The sequence below is a fragment of the Nelumbo lutea genome, chromosome 6 (genome assembly GCF_056320005.1).
Source record: "Nelumbo lutea isolate HS-2025 chromosome 6, American lotus-T2T, whole genome shotgun sequence".
In the NCBI taxonomy this organism is placed as follows: Eukaryota; Viridiplantae; Streptophyta; class Magnoliopsida; order Proteales; family Nelumbonaceae; genus Nelumbo; species Nelumbo lutea.
This window is the reverse complement of record NC_142689.1, coordinates 3513799-3531394: the sequence shown is the minus strand read 5'-3', so window position 1 is coordinate 3531394 and position 17596 is coordinate 3513799.

Here is a 17596-nt window from a genome sequence, read left to right as displayed (position 1 = left end):
ACGTGGGTGACATGCGGAGTGACGGATCAACTGTTCCTTTACGCAAGAGCTCTTCTGGCCTTCGACAAGTATGTCAGCGTCTTGGGGTTAAGTACGGGTTAAGCTAAATCAGAATGTGACCCGACTTTATACTCACTAACCCGGACATAATCTTTGATAAAATATTAAGGGCGTGTTTGGTATATTGACGTTGTGTTGATGAAATATGTTTTACTAATTTACCACATCATATATGTATTAATAAATAATACATATCTCATCATATATGTATGAGATTACTCTCTATTATACCTAATTTGCAAAAAAATGCAAAACGTTTTAAAGACAAGTTTCACCGCAATGGATATTGATGAGAGTCAATAATATTTTTCAATATGGTAATGCAGCCCACTTCTAATATGTCTATATCTTCTGTTATCTAAGAAGTTTAATTTAAGTCATGGTTAGAATCTTTAGCCCAACGATTAATGAATCGGTAATTGGGCGTTCAGTTCGATTATATTTGTCTTTCATTTGGTTTACAAACACAAACCAGCGTACTGCGTGGCATTACTGATTAGAAGTGTATTCCAATCTGAGTATTTTGCCCATACCCCCCTTCCCCTCTTCAAATGTAGGCAGAATTCAACCTCAAGTTACAACGATTAATAGGATTCCTTATCAACCAACTGATTGATATCTTACATGCACCTGGTATATCGTAATTTGGTGCCTGACTTGCACCCGCTTCTAATCCTTGGTAGTTAAAGAATATCTTTGTTAAGAAGAGCAATGATTTGATCACCTAAAAAAAGTTTTGTTTCGACAGATCTATTTATAATATATGAAGTGTCGTATCAAAAGACTAGTTATACTTTTCTGATGCAAATAGGGCAGGTTGTAAAGCTTCAAGACGAGAAAGAAGGAGTCGATTATTGTATCTTTTACACATTCCATCCAGCAATAAAGTCTTTGTTTAATTCAAAAAAAAAAGTCCCTACATAGTGGATAATTGTGCAGGTTAAATTTGTATCAATACCTGCACTTGCACTAATATTGTATAAGATAGATATTTGACTTGATTTTTGTGGAGAGATAAATGTTAAATCAAAATTTCAAAATCCATATAAGGTTGTTTGTTTTTATCATTTAATGTTACACACAAGCATAGCACTTACTATTGCACTAATTTAGATAGATGGAAATTGTTAGGCCAACGTGCCTAATAGACTTGGGGGTTATTTAGTTCTGTTGGCATTTATTTAAAATGTTATTTTGTGTGGTATTTATCTCGAAAAATAAGAAAAAACATTGAAAATGTTATTTTTCTTTTATGTTTTTTTTTTCTTTGTCAGTTAGGTGTCATTAGAATTCATTAGGCATCACATAAGCTGAACAGTGAAAAAACACATTAATGTTAGGGGAAGCATTAAAAAGTAGCTTCTCCCAATCGATGATTCTCACACAAATTGAGAAAAACATTTGTTTGATAAAAGATTTAACCAAGGCGGCGTTCTTTTTATTGGATTTTGAGAGGGGGGAAAGTTGGTCAATGGGATTTTGGTTCCCATTAACCAAGAATCCTATGTTCTTTTTTCGAATTTATGTGGGGACAGTTATTTTCCTGGTTATTTGGGTAAGTGATACCCATCGCCTAACTGGGCAAATAACTTTCTCACCTAGGAGGAAATTTGTCAACACTTGAATGTGACAAAAATATCTTTTTTAATAATGAATTTTTATGGTTAAAATGGGCATTACCTTATTTACATGAGAAATAAAAGAATATGGATAAATACACTTACCTAGATAAGTGTTTACTAAAAAAAATTTACCCAGATAAATAACTTACCGAAAAGCAAACAAGACCCAAATATCATTTCAAACTCTATTAAAAAAATGCTTGTATGACACCAACCGGTATCATTTCACCATACAAACTCTCCATTTCAAACGGTAAAGGAGCCAAACACCATCATAGTGGGTATCCCTTAACTCTTTATTTCTCTACGAAGTCATCTTTCACCCAATAGTTATTTGGTCCCACAACATTTTGTTTTTCTTGGGGGGTATGCACGAGGCAGATTCGACCTTCGATCCAAGTATTTGAGCTTGAATAATACGATCTTCAGCATTAGGTCATCAAAGTTAATTGGAGAATAAGGTAGTGTACATATCCCCTTTACTAGGTTCGACATTCTATCCACATAAAAGCTTGAGTTTCTCCATCAGTAAGCATCATTGCTAGTACTTGAAAGGGGCCGTAGGGCATGACAACAACTTGGTGGAACAAGGCTCCTGGACACACATTGTTTTGTTGTTTCTTGTACTAGGGGAAATTCAAATCTAGCATCCGGTTCTACACCTTTCATGCATCTATGCATGAAAAGATCTCTTTGTCTCTCAAATAAAATGAATCATTATATTAACTATCAGATCTAATGTATGCAATGCTAATCTATTATATTCTTCCTCCACAAATTAAAGCAAAGTGAAGTTGGGTATCTAATACTAAGATCAATTTCCAAAGCAGAGCCTTAAAAGACAGGATTAATGCATTAGTAGAGCTGTCAACGAACTGCATATTCGCCCAATCCAATCTGATCTAGTATGAATCCATTACATATGGACTAGGACCAATCGAATCAGATGAATACATTTAAATTGGTTTTAATTTAGATTACGTCCAACTCTAAACTAGGTACTTTTATGTTAATGAACTGGTTCAATTTGATCCGATTCAATATAAATCCATTGCAAATGCACCATATCCAATACAATCCAATAAGACCATTAAATCTGAATTGGTCCATTTCAGTATTGATGGAGGGAGATTTGGCCCGACCCCTTGACCATGCGATACGTGAAAGCAACCGAGAGTGACCTGGCAGAAGCGCCAGCTCGGCACGGCAGCGGGCCCACAACCCGAGCTCTGAGAAAAGGAGTCCTGAGCTCCCCCAAAAAAGTAACCCATGACCCGAGCTCCCCAAGGAAGAACCCGAGCTCTCCCTTAGAGGTCCTGAGCCTTACAAGGAGCACAAGGGCAAAAACCCCGAGCTGACCCACCCCGGGGCAGTTCGAGCCACACTTCTATCCGAACTCAAGACTTCACCTCGCACACCACTTCAGCTCCAAGTCGCCTAACCGAACAACCGTACCTGACGCACAGGAAGCCCGTATGCGGAGGCGGCGCACCTGACTGATTAGGGGTCCGACACGTGACAGCCGCCCTCCAATGGCCACCTGCCACCACCATCTTAGACATGGCAGAGACGACCCTGACAAGGAAGACAGTCGCGGTTATGACACCCGAACTGGCAACTGGCAGTGGCGGTTATGATACCCAAACTGGCAACTGGCTGAATTATGATACCCGAACTGGCGTCTGGCAGAGGTATGGGAATGAGTGTACTAGGGTGATTATAAAAGGCCCCCTTCCCCCAAAGAAGGAGGTAAGTGATTCTTGTGCTTTCTGGTCTTGGAGTCCCTCATTCCCCTTGCCTTCTAAGAGTACTAACTTGAGCTTCGGAGTGTTCCAACCGTCTCTCTGGAAGTCTCAATTTTCTTCCTTGTTTCAGTCACCTCCAATTTCGTCAGAGGCGAGGTAACCGATAGCTAGGACCTACCGGATTGCGCATCATCATTTAGCGCCGTCTGTGGGAAGACTTCAAAAAGCCTCCCCTAACCTTTAACTCTCTCTAAAAAAAAAAAAACCTTAGCTTCCATGGCTTCCTCCAGCAGCAACAGGCACAACGCCGACTTGAATGTTGTAGGGGAACACCCTCAGCCCGCCACTGTATGTAACGGACAATTCACCGTCCCCCTCTCAACGAACGGAATCCCTAGCCTCAATGCACGGAGTGCGGTGGCACCTGTGAATGTTCCCTTTCCCCCCCTGTCGAGACAAGTTTCGTCGAACCAACTGTTGTCCATCTGGCGACCAGCCATAACCAGTTTGATGACTTGATACAGTGCATGCAGGCAATGCAAGCCCAAATACAGCAGTTCCAGCAACATCAGCTCCATCAACAGCAAGTACTGCACCCCATTTCTCGGTGTTACTATCAACAGCAGTTCCCCCAACTGCCTCTGAACCAACCACATCTCCCACCTCGGTGTTAGACAGTTTTGTATGCCCTTAGCTTCAATCAAAATTGATGTACTTTATGAGTTTATTGTAAATGAATAAAAGTACATATTTGATTCATGATCCCTTGGTATGTTTCTGTGTATTACCCTTAAACTGGACACTTATTGAGACTCGTGTTAGTTTAGAATGTTCACAGCCAGTGGGTCAGTCTGGGGAGATCTATCCTGACAAGGCTGACACTGTGGTGCCACCAAGTCGGTTGGGGTGGCTTGTCTCAGCTACCGGGGTGAGACCCTAGGCACATACAGTGTGGGATTAATTGAATCTTTGAACTGGACCAGATTTCCAGTATTGCCCTGGACCTTGGAGATTGATGGGAAAAACTGGAAAGTTACACCCGACCCCTAGACTCGATTATGATACTGCACTAGGTGTCGGATCGGGCTGTCTTTGATGTACCAATCAGTGAGATCCTTAGCGGGGGTCAAAACCTGGGTATGTTGGGACAATCCGAGAATTCATCTGAGTGGGTGATCATAGTGACAGGATCAGCCCCTTTGTCGGACAAAGGTAATGATCGGGGATGCACTCTCACTGTTGGAAACCAAGACTGCCGGCAGCTGATTTCAACCGTTGAAATTTGTTTTTGCGAAGTATATTTTATATGAGATATAAAAGTATATACATTATGGTTTCTAAAATGTTTGCAAAAGGTTTTAATTCCCGGGATCCATATAAGTGGAGAGTGCAACACTGTTCCTTGCAGCCGAGGGAGAGGTCTTCTCTTGTCGGGCAGTGTATGATCATTATGGGCTGAGAGGTTAAGTGTAAGACCATTGAGGATAATACCTGATGGGCTAATCTTGCATCTGCCCACAGTCCCTGGGTGTTACAAGGTGGCTTGGCCCAGGGACCACTTACGGTAAGTGTTGGGCCCATAGAGCCCATTTGATGGGTTTCAGGGGGTGCACTGTCTTTAACAGTGTATTCGACCAGGCCTTGTAACAATGGCTGGGCCGAACCCATGTGGCTGATGTGTAGATCAATGCTTGGGTCCCACGCCATACAAGGAAGCCCAATTGGGCAGCAGTTAGGAAGGTTAAGTGAGCACATAAGCTTAATGGGCCTAAAGCCCATTTCGAACTGGGCTATTAATTTAGGGGTGAATTCTAAGATGGATTAGCAGTTAGGACAGAGTCTTAATCCTATCCACTCAGAGAGTCCAGATCTGAATGTGATTCAGATATAGAAACCTCCTAATAAGATTAGGATAAAGCTAATCTAATCTGCAGATAAGATAAGGGTTTATCCTTATCATTATAAGAGAAGGCTGATCCAAATATGATTTGGATAAGCACCTCCTAATGGGATTAGGAGCTGATCTTTTCAAGTTAACAAAAGGAAGGAGGGGGCGGCAGCCTAGAGAGAGAGACCAAGAAACACATCAGATCCTCTTTAGTGCTGAAATCAAGAAGAGAGAATTCTGCACCCTGCGAATACTCTCTTGCCGCCTCCCTGCTCTTGCCGCCCTGTTTGCCAGTTCGATCTCCAGCTGTGGGAGAAGTCAAGATTGGATCTTGACATCAATTCTTTGAGAAATGATTGAAAAGGGAGCTGTGCTCACGTTCCATCCTGTTGTTTCTTGCGAATGACAGAGTTCTTGGGGAAGAACACTGCTGATTCTGCTCCATCCTACACTGCGCCATCTTCAATGGGAGCAGTCTTTGGATCCTTCCTTGGGCGTGAACACCTTCGTTGGGAGATATTGCTTCTCCGTATCAGGTATCATTCTCTCCCATTCCTTTTGGTTCAGATCTGGTTCAGTTTAAGGTTCAAGATTTATCCTTGAAAATATGTTTTTCTAAATAGGGAATGTGATTCCCAGTTGAAGGGAGAGAAAAATTTTTGAAATTCGCCCCTTATTCCACAATCTTTGGGCGTCCATGTGATGGATCTCTCAACCCTTCACTCGGCACCCTGCTCCGGAGCCGGTCAAGCCCTCCCCTCAGGGCGGGTGCCTTCACCGAGGGGAAGCCTCCCAACTTCAAAACCCCTCTAGGAGCCAGGCCTCATCATCGGGCAGGAGGGAAAGACTAATTACCCCCGCCTCACAGCTCGCCGGTGGATCAGGAACCTCCTTGCCGATCAAGTCAGCACCTCGGCACTCTAAGTTCGAGCTCCCACTCGCAGAGAACCAATTCGGCGTCCTGGTCATGGACTACCAACAGTCTGGGTTGATCGAGCTTGGCAACACCGAGGCAAGTAGCACCAATACTAGGCCTTCTAAGCAGCAGTGAAGACACCGACAAAGTCGCTGAGCTACCACCCGCATCCTGCCCAAGCTCCGAGGTAAAGAAGAAACAAGCTCAGACGAGGTGAAAGTTGCCCCTACTCTTTCAGTTCCTTCCCCCCTGTCATCAGAACTCCTTGCGGTTCCCATGCCCAAAGATTTCAAGCTCCCTCCCCTAGACAAGTATGATGGGTTCTTTGACCCCAATGACCACGTCGATGCTTTCTAGTCCCAAATGCACATGGCGAGAGCCAGCGAGTCCTGCATGTGTGTGGCCTTCACTACCACCTTCAGAGGAGTGGCCCGCACCTGGTACAGGAACCTGGCCCCCGGGTCGATAAGAAGCTGGACGCAGTTCGTGCAAGTCTTCACCGCGCACTTCCCCTCCCTAGGATTGACCGCCTAGTGGACGCAACCTCGGGACACGAGTTGCTAAGCTTCCTGGATGCCTACTCGGGCTACAACCAAATCAGGATGGACCCGGCCGATGAGGAAAAAACCGCCTTCATAACCGAGTCCGGACTGTACTGCTACAAGGTTATGCCCTTCGGACTGAAAAACGCTGGGGCAACCTTTCAAAGGCTTGTGAATAAGCTGTTTCAATCCTTAATTGGCACAAAGATAGAATGTTATGTAGACGACATGGTCGTCAAGACATAGTTTTCGCATCAATTGATACAAGATCTGCATTCTGTCTTTCAAATTCTGCATCAATTTAACATGAAACTAAACCAAAATAAGTGTGTCTTTGGTGTCACCTCAGGTAAGTTCCTAGAGTATACCGTCAACCGACGCGGTATTGAGGCCAACCCAGACAAGATAAAAGTCATCCTAGATATGAGACCACCCCAAAAAGTGAAAGAGGTTCAGAGGCTAAATGGCAGAATAGCCGCTCTGAGTCGTTTCATGTCTAAGTCAGTAGATTGTTGCCTACCCTTCTTCAAGGCAATAAAAGGCAAAGGGTTCGAGTGGATTGTTTCATGTTTTAGAAACCTTTGTTTTAGAACTGTACCTCTCGGCAAGCGACGAAGTGGTCAGTTCAATACTGGTAAAGGAAGCAGATCGGGTCCAACGACCCATCTACTATTTAGTAAAATATCGCAGGGAGCAGAAACAAGATATTCAGAGATAGAAAAGCTAGCCCATGTGCTAGTCATTGCGGCGTGCAAACTCCGTCCATATTTCCAAGCCCATACCATCATCGTCCTCACCGACAAACCCTTGAGGCAAGTATTACTCAGGCCCGAGGACTCTGGTCGATTGACGAAGTGGGCCATCAAATTCAGTGAGTACAACCTCCAGTACAAGCCACGAACCGCTATCAAAGCTCAAGCCTTGGCGGACTTTGTTGCAGAATGCACGTTTAGCTCTGAGGTCCTCAGCCCGGTTGAACACGAGGCTCCCAGTTCAGGTGAGCTCGGTGCTCCCAGGCCGGTTGAGTCTGAGCCCTATGAGGTCGCACCCAGTTCGGTATCTCTCCTAGTTAGGCCGAGTGCGAACTGGGATGAAGAGCCCTGGATCCTTCACGTAGATGGCTTCTCAAATCAGCAGGGCAGCAGAGCCGGTGTAGTTCTCCGCGGTCCGAGTGGCACGAAACTGGAGCTCGCACTACGCTTCGAGTTCGCGGCATCCAACAATGAGGCAGAATACAAGGCGTTGATAGCCGACTAGCCCTAGCGCAAGAGGTAAAGGCAAAACACATAGTTATCTGCAGCGATTCCCAGCTTGTGGTCAACCAAGTTACAGGAGAATACGAAGCCCGCAAGCCAACTATGATCGCTTACTTAGAAAAGGTAAAGGAGGCTCTACTTAGCTTCCAATCACACTTCATCAAGCAAATACCGAGGTCAGAGAACGCTGAGGCCGATGCCCTATCCCGTCTAGCCAGCACCAGTGACAACACCATGAGAACTGTGTACATAGATGACTTACCTCGGCCTAGCATTCTTCGGGGGGCAAAGGAGGTCGCTCTTGTCGCCCAAGAAGAATCGAGCTGGATTGATCCACTTACGAGCTTCCCGCTACACGGAACCCTCCTCGCAGACCACAACACCGCCAAGAGAGTAGAACGCCAGGCATCCAAGTACATCATGATAGACGGACAGCTGTACCGAAGATCCTAAACGCTCCCCTACCTGTGCTGCTTGCGGCCTCCCGAAGCCGAGCTCGTACTCCATGACATTCATGAAGGCTTATGTGGCGGACACCTAGGGGTCAGGGCCGTCACTCAGAAAGCACTACAACAGGGGTACTATTGGCCAACAATGAAAGCAGACGCCGTTGGGCTAGTCAGGAAGTGCAAGAAGTGTCAAAAGCATGCCAATATTCACCACCAACCCGCTGCCGACCTCAAGTACCTCACCAGCCCGTGACCCTTCGCACAATGGGGTATCGACCCACTCGAGCCATTCCCGCAAGCAACAGGAGGAAGGAAGTTCCTAGTAGTGGCAGTAGACTACTTCACAAAGTGGGTTGAAGGTGAAACTCTTGTAACCATCACAGCTCGAAACGTCCAGAACTTCTTCTGTAAGAACATAGTGTGCCGCTTCGGGCTACCTCGGGTGCTGATCTCCGACAATGGCAAGTAGTTTGAGGGCATCAAATTCCAAGAGTTGTGCCAAGACATGGGGATCCGGCAAAACTTCACGTCAGTTGCCCACCCACAAGTGAACGGTCAGGCAGAAGTCACGAACAAAGCTATCCTCCGTGGACTAAAAGCCAGGCTAGACCGAGCTAAAGGGTTATGGGAAAACGAGCTGCCCAGCGTCCTATGGGCATACCGAACTATAGAGAAGACCGCCACGGAAGCAGTCATCCCAGTCGAAATTGAAATCCCCTCACTTTGTTTGGAAGCATACAACGACAATACTAACAATGACGAGCTATGTACCAACCTCAACCTACTTGACGAGGTGAGGGGCCTCGCATACATCAGGACCGCGGCGTACCAACAAAGGGTAGCTCGGTACTACAACACCAGAGTTAAGAGATGAAACTTCCGCGTCGGCGACCTGGTTCTCTGCAAGGTCATGGTACCTGAGCCCGGCATTGGCAAACTCGGGCCAAACTGGGAAGGACCCTACCAAGTAAGGAGAGCATTCGGGGGAGCATATGAGCTTGAAACCCAGGAGGGTAAACAGATACCCCAGGCATGGAACATCGTCAACTTAAGACGATATTACCTATAAATTATCAAACTAAGCAGGCCATGAGCCACTACCAGAGCCTAGGGGCCAGAATGTCGAGCTAACAAGGACCTTGGCACCGTAAGGGCCAGAATGCCGAGCTAAAGATGACCTCGGCACCTCATCAACGAAGCAAGCTGCACGAGTATGGATCCCGAGGTGCATAGCTCAGGGCCCAATCCTAAGCCTATGTTAACTAACCTGGGTGGAGAACAGATCGAGCGTATCACCTTACTATGTTAACTCGCCTTGGGGCCTAAGTCTAGCAGTTCGGCAACATAGTCAGCTTGGCAAAAAGAGAAAATGACTGCCCAACACTTAACCAAAAAAGGGGGACTATTCATTGCAAAATAATATTGCTTACATTTCATTCCAAATAAAAAACAAAAAACAACAGCAACGAGCTCACAGGCCCGAAGGTACATTTTCCTCGCCTTCAGAAGGGACATCGACAATGCGTGAAGGTACCGCTTCGTCTTCGGAATCCGTATAATCATCAACTGCTACAGCCATTTCCGGAGTGATGCGCGAAGTGGTTATGGCACTAATGTCGAGCTCGGGGTACATGTTCCTTATCATCCATCGGCTCAACTTGAAACCCCTTCTGTACGAGCCCACCATCATGTCATCAATGCGTGACGAAGCGATGTAATCGTTAACAGCCTTCACCTTCGCCTCCTCAATGGCCTGAGAGAAGATCTCAGTCTTCTCCCTGATATCATTCTGAAGGTACCCGACCTGATGCTCCAGGTCCAGCTTTAGGTCCACCATGTGTTTCACCACCAATCCTAAGTCCTCGTTGTCCTTCCGAGACCTCGTTAGCTTGACTCACGCAGCACAGGAAGCCTTTTCGGCAGCTTGCATTTGCTTCTCCATGCCAAAACAAGAACAAATCAGCCTGACAAAAAAAAAAAAAACTACTTCGACTTACCACCATGGTGTGAGTAGCAGCTCGTGCGCCTATGTGTTGTGGAGGAAGATCGGCCCATGCCGCGACCTCCTCAGGGCAAATAGCCTTCTTACTTTTTTGGAGAGCGTAGCTCGGCGTCAGCACACTCCCAGCCCCATCCTGACTTCCCGAGCCTGAAGGCACAACCTATGTATAAGCAGTATCGACATAGGGAACCCCTGCCGCTTCCTGAACTAGAGGGGCCACCTCGGGCTCCCCAGGAGGCTCCATTCTCGGAGCCTCAGGCTTCGCAACCCGGGAAGGATCGGCATGGACCCGCTTAGCAGCTCGCTTCCTCCTCCTCATACCATTAAACAAGCTCGCACCTTGAGTCTTCTCTGCCTCCATAACACCTGCAAAAAGAGCTTGGCGTCAAAAGACGAGAATAAAAAACAAAGCAAAAGCAAGCCTCTGAGCAAGAAACCTACCCGAACTCAGACCGGCCTAGATAAGCTTGGCCTTCGTCAGGTAGACTTGGCATTTGAGTCCAAGCCGAGCCCAGTCCTGGAGGCCCTTCACCGTTTCTTCATCTAACGTGGCACTAGAATCAGGAACGGCCAATCCCCACTCGGTGGGAAATGGCCACCCCATAGAACTTCGAACCACGAAGTAGTCCCGCTTCTATGTTGGGACCTTATTCGGAAGATCGTGCAAAAGCTTGAACCTTGGACGAGGAGACAAGTAGTAGGCCCACCTACGCCCGGGCAAGGGACCTGCTTGCTTCTTGAGCATAAGAATGGCGGAAAAGATTTTCAGGTCCAATGGAAGGCAATGTTCGCAACAAAGGGAGATGGTCCCAAAAAGGTTACGAATGGAGTTCGGATGGAGCTGACCGACAATAACGTTGAAGTGATTCATGACCTCGACAATAAGGGGATGGAAAGGAAGGCGCAGCCCGACAACAAACTACTCCTAGAATTCACGATCTCGTCTGGACCGTGCTCCCAAGGAAAGTCGCCCGAGGGTAAAGTATAAGTATACTCCCCGGGTAAGTTATACTGAGCAACAAGGGACCAAAGTCTCTCGGGCGTCATAGTGGAAGGCCTGAACTGATCTGGCACCCGACCTCGACTGGAGGTGGATGCCAAGCTTCCCGAGGTGACTCGGCCTACGGGCTCGAACTCGAGCTCGAACTCGAGCTCTGCCTTGGGCCCCGCCTCGGCCTCACTAAGGTTGTCAGGGGCAACAACTTGGTTCGTTGAACCAGCATCTGACCCCTCCAGAAGACTATCTAAGCTTCCCGAGCTAGACAATGAATCAAAAAGAAGGCTGAGGACTCACCGGGGAAAAGCTACCAGACTACGAAGAATGACGCGAGTTGATAGCCTTGGACGCGAGCTCAAGGAACAAATGCTGAAGAATGACGAAGAAAAGTGACCAGGGCCCCCCCACTATTTATAGCCATTGTACTCGCGCATTAACAGCCAAGATCAAAACCATCCAATGGCTCCCCGCAAAACTAGTTGCACGCCCCCCGAGGTGAAGTTAGTTTAGCGCGCATTTTTGATGTTCAAAGATTTAAAATCGTTTGGTGTTCACGCGTGAGCTGCATGCAAACCGGGATTGACCCCTGGTCAAACCAAGCCGACCCTGATTGGGCCAAAAACACAAGCAGATCAGATCGAAGAAGCTCCAAACCAAGGCCAAAGCGTTACGAGGCAAATCCACCATCATCCCATGAACTCCCCATGTCGGGTCTGGACCTCGGACACGGGGAGTGGGGAGGCAATTGATGGAGGGAGATTTGGCCTGACCCCTTGGCCATGCGACACGTGGAAGCAACCGAGAGTGACCTGGCAGAAGCGCCAGCTCGGCATGGCAGCGGGCCCACAACCCGAGCTCCGAGAAAAGGAGTCCCAAGCTCCCCCAAAAAAGTAACCCACGACCCGAGCTCCCCAAGGAAGAACCCAAGCTCTCCCTTAGAGGTCCTGAGCCTTACAAGGAGCACAAGGGCAAAAACCCAAGCTGACTCACCCCAGGGCAGTTTGGGCCACACTTCTATCCAAACTCAAGACTTCACCTCGCACACCACTTCGGCTCCAACTCGCCTGACTGAACAACCGTATCTAACACCCAAGAAGCTCGTACACAGAGGCGGCGCGCTTGACTAATAAGGGGTCCAACACATGACAGTCGCCCTCCAATGGCCACCTGCCACCGCCATCTCAGACGTGGCAGAGACGGCCCTGACAAGGAAGACAGTGGCGGTTATGACACCTGAGCTGGCAACTGGCAATGGCGGTTATGACACCCGAACTAGCAACTGGTAGAGGTTATGACACCTGAATTGGCATCTGGTAGAGATGATGACACCCGATTTGGCGGAGGTGATGATGCCCTATCTGGCAGAGGTATGGGAGTGAGTGTACTAGGGTGATTATAAAAGGCCCCCTTCCCCCAAAGAAGGAGGTATGTGATTCTTGTGCTTTTTGGTCTTGAAGTCCCTCATTCCCCTTGCCTTCTCAAGAGTATTAAGTTGAGCTTCGAAGTGTTCCAACCGTCTCTCTGGAAGTCTCAATTTTCTTCCTTGTTTCAAGCACCTCCAATTTCGTCAAAGGCGAGGTAACCGGCAACTAGGACCAACCGGATTGCGCATCATCAAGTATGTTTTATTGGTCCGTTCAATCCGTTCAAATTTAGTTTGATAAGGACTGAGTCCACCCCAAACCCCATTGACACCCTACCTACATCAGTTTGGCCAACATCTAGGACAAACTTTATTTTCAAAGATAAAACTACAAGACTTAACCAACTGAGTGGTGGCTTAGAATGATAGTCCCAGCGGATATGCTGTGATTCGAGTCCCACGATTACCACCTGCCTTTGTTAATGTATTGGGTTAAATACCAAAAAAAAAATACAAGACTTTGATTTCAATGTGATTCCCATGTCTCTGATGCAAGGGTATTTTTATTTATTCAATTTATTAGTAATAACAAACCCATTAGTATGACAAAAAACTTTTATTGTTCAATTAAGTACTATTGGAGTAGGATTTATCTTGAAGAAAATCTAGATTAGGGGTTTTTACTGTTCAGTCTACCCCAAAAATCTTAGTTTTATTGTACAATTGGGATAGGTGCCTGATGGAGCGCAATCTGGCCGGTCTTAGCTGTCAACAAACTCGCCTCTGAGCTGGAGCGTCGGGGAGCCTGAAACGGGAAAGAAGAGAGCTCCAGGGGGAACCCAGTGTGATAACTCTGAAGCTAAAGTCAGTAATCTCTCAAAGGAAAAGTGTAGACCAGATAACGCAAAGTTCACATACCTTGTTTGTTGGGGGTAGGGGGTTCTTATAATCACTTCGCGCACTCGCTCCGAGGCCCTTGTCAGGTCGGGTATGATTACTCTTGCGTCTGTCAATTCGGCCGTCGTCCTTTCTACTGGGACAGAACTGCCACTGCTTAACCGTCTCTCTAACTGGAGATGGCGGTGGCAGGTGGCCATTTTAGAGTGCGGCTGTCAAGCGTCAGATCCCAAGTCAGTCGGGTGCGGCGCCCTCGGGTACGGACTTCCTCAGTGTCAGGCATGGTACGACTTGTTTGGTTTTGGTGCCCAGAAGGTGATGCGGAGTGGTGAGCGAGGCAAAGTCTTGAGTTCGGAGGTATGTATAGGGTGGGCCGGTTCGGCGAGGTGTATCCCGAACTGCTACAAGGTTGGCCAATTCGGTGAGGTATATCCCGAACTGATAAGGTAGGCCAGTTCGGCGTGTATCCCGAACAGTTTACAAGGTTGGCCAATTCAGCGAGGTGTATCCCGAACTGTTACAAGGTTGGCCAGTTCGGCGAGGTGTACTCCGAACTGTTACAAGATCGGCCAGTTCGGCGAGGTGTATTCCGAACTGTTACAAGATCGGCCAATTCGGCGAAGTGTATCCCGAACTGTTACATGGTAGGCCAGCTCGGATTACTTTCTGGTTTGGGGCCAAGAGTGAGTTCGGGCACCCAGTAGGGAGTTTGGTCCGCTGGTGTCCCCTTGGTGTTCGCGCTTTAGGCTTGCTTTTGTGTCGAGTTGTTGTTTTTGCCACGTGTCGCATAACTGTGAGGTCGGGCCAAATTTTCCTTCATCAATTGCCCCCCACTCCTCGTGCCAAGGGTCTTGCCATGGTGCGGGGAGTTTTGCGAGGTGGTAGGTGGATTTGTCCCGTCCTTTGAATCTTGACTGCGCGAGTTGCTTTTGCGAGGGTTCTTCGGTTTCCGAGAAGGCGGGAAACTGACGGCGCATTTTGAATTTCAAAAATTCACGCCGCTGGGACGTGACAGCGGGTCAGAAAAAGGCGCGCCACTGCTGGACGTGCGCTGGCATTTGTTAGGGAAACGTGCAGCGCGGTCAGTTTCAGAAAGACGTGTGTCAGCGCGACGTCGGTTTAAAAAAGACGAGCGCTGACATTTTGCTTTTTTGGAAAGATGTGCGCCAATCACGTCTTGACCTCAGGGGACGTGCGGTCAGCGCAAATGTGGGCCGTCGGGTCGTCTTTGATTTGCACGGTCGGTTCTTGGTTACTGTAGCTATAAATAGTGGGGGACCCCAGTCGATTTGTCACTTATGCGGTTTGCCTATTGAGCTCGCGTCCAACTTTTCAACTCGAGTCCAAGTTTTTTTCAGCTCGCGTCCAACTTTTCAACTCGAGTCCAAGTTTTTTTCAGCTCGCGTCTAGGCTGGTTACATAGCCTCCAAGGTTTTTTGGCTTGTTCCCGTCTCCGGAGCCTTCAAAACTTTCTTCCAGTGAGTACTTTCCTGAATCCACCTCTTTTCCTCAATGTCTAGCTTTGATAGCTCAGACGACTCTTCAAGTAGGACTAACGTAGGTTCTACAAACCGAGCTGTATCCCCCGACTGCCTCAGTGATCCTGAGGTGGAACTTGAGGACTATGACCCAGTAGGCCAAGCCGCTTCGGGCAGTTTGGCATCTACCTCTCGCCGAGGTCGGATGCTAGACAGGTTTGGTCCCTCAACCATGACGCCTGAGGGGCTTCAATCTATACTTGTGTCTTACAATCTGCCTGGGGGTATACATATTTTATTCCTTCGAGTAGCTTTCCTTGGGAACACGGTCCTGATGAGATTGTGATTTTTCGAGAGCAGCTTGCTGCGGGGTTGCGACTTCCTTTCCCCCCCTTCTCGTCGAAGTCATAAACCACTTCGGTGTCACCATTGGCCAACTTCATCCGAACTCTATTCGGAACCTGGTGGGGACAGTCTCCCTTTTTTGCGAGCAAAATTTCCCTTTAGACTTAGAGATATTCTCCTCTATCTTGATGCTCAAGAGACAGGCGGGTTCTCTTCCTGGGGGAAGACGGGCGTATTGCCATTCTCCTCACCCGGGCTTTAAGCTTCTGCACGATCTTCCTAATAAAGTCCCGGCGTGGAAGCGGGACTATTTCGGTGTGCGAAGTGCACAAGGATGGCCCTTTCAAACTAGGTGGGGTGAGGTCGCTCCTGATTCAGGTGTTATTCTCGACAAAGAGACGGTGAAGGGCCTCCGGCAATGGGCACGGCTAGGTTTGAAGTGCCATTACTACTTAACGGAGGCCAAGCTTATTGCGGCCGGCCTGAGTTCGGGTAGGTTTCTAGTTCTGCGGTTTCTTGTTGCTTTGTTCCTTTATTTTTTCTGATGTCGAACTCGTTTCTGCAGGTGTGATGGATGCGGAGAGAACTCGTGGGGGCATCTGTTCCAAGGTATGAAGAGGAGGAAGCGAGTCGCCAAGTGAACTCGTATCGAGCTGCCCCCGGAAGATGAGCCTCAAGTTCCAGACAACATGCCGGAGGATCTGCCCAGGGAGCCCGAGGTGACTCCACCGATGCATGAAGCTGCCGAGGTGCCTTACGCTGAAACCACTTATACGGGCGCTCCTACATACTCAAGTGCTCCTGCTCACTTTGGGTCTGCTCATACGCGGACTGGGCCCTCGGGTTCGGGAGCTCAAGGGGAGTTCAGGAGCGTGTTGACACCGAACTACGCTCTTCAGAAGAGTAGGGAGGCTACTTTCCCTGAGGAGATCGCGACGTGGACCGATCTTCCTTTGAACCAGGTCGCCTGCCGCGCCGTAACTCATGCTATGGTGGTAAGTCAGATTTTGTCTACCTTTTTCATTTTCTGTTGCTTTTGCTGTCATTGCTCACTTGTTTCTTTTGGTAGGTGAATTCTTCAATTCATGCCTTAGCAGCCCAAGTGGAGAGGAGCTCGCGACAGGCGCGAACTGCTGAGGCTGTCGCTCATGCTACTGAAGAGGCTTTCCGTGCTACAGAGGCGAATACCCGAGCTGCTGAGGTGACCGCTTATGCTACCGAAAAGGCTGCTCGTGTCGCAATGGCCAGGCAGGCGAGGTCTCAGCGTGATGCCGAGGCCATGGGGGTCATTGTCAAGCACATGACAGACTTGAAGTTGGATTTGCAGCATCAAGTCGAATATCTTCAAAAGGACATCAGGGAGAAAACGCAGATTTTTTTCCAAGGCATTGAAGACGCCAAGAAGAAGGCCATTGAAGACTACATTGCCTCTCCGCGTTTTGACGATCTGATGGTGGATTCTTACAGGAGGGGGTTCAAACTGAGTCGGCGGATGATCCGGAACACGTACCCCGACCTTGATGTTAGTGCCATATCCACTTCGCGTATAACTCAGGAGATGGCCAATGCTGCCGATGGCGAGCCGGACTTTGAAAGAGAGGCAGAGCCTCCGGGTGTTGTTGAAGTGCCTTCTGATGGCGAAGAAGTAGCTCGGGGCATGTAAATTTTTTTTTTTTTTGTAAGTGCCTTCTGATGGCCAATGTACTATTTCTTGCAACGAAATAGATAATCTTTTTGCCCATGTGTTCCTTTTTCCCGAACTGTTTCTTTGTCGAGCTGATAATATGCCACTTGTCTGGGTTATTATACTTCCGCGACCTGTTTTGCCGTGAGTCTTTTGCAGCGAACTGATTTTTTGCCAAGCTGATAATATGCCTGACTTTTCTTTGCTTGTTTATGCCGATGTTCCTTTTGGCTCTGCATCATGGCCCATAGGACCTGATTTTGTCCACTTCGTTTGGCGGTTTATATGTAGTATCGCCTTAAGTTGACGATGTTCCACGCACGAGGTACTTGTTTGCCTTCCAAGGTTTCGA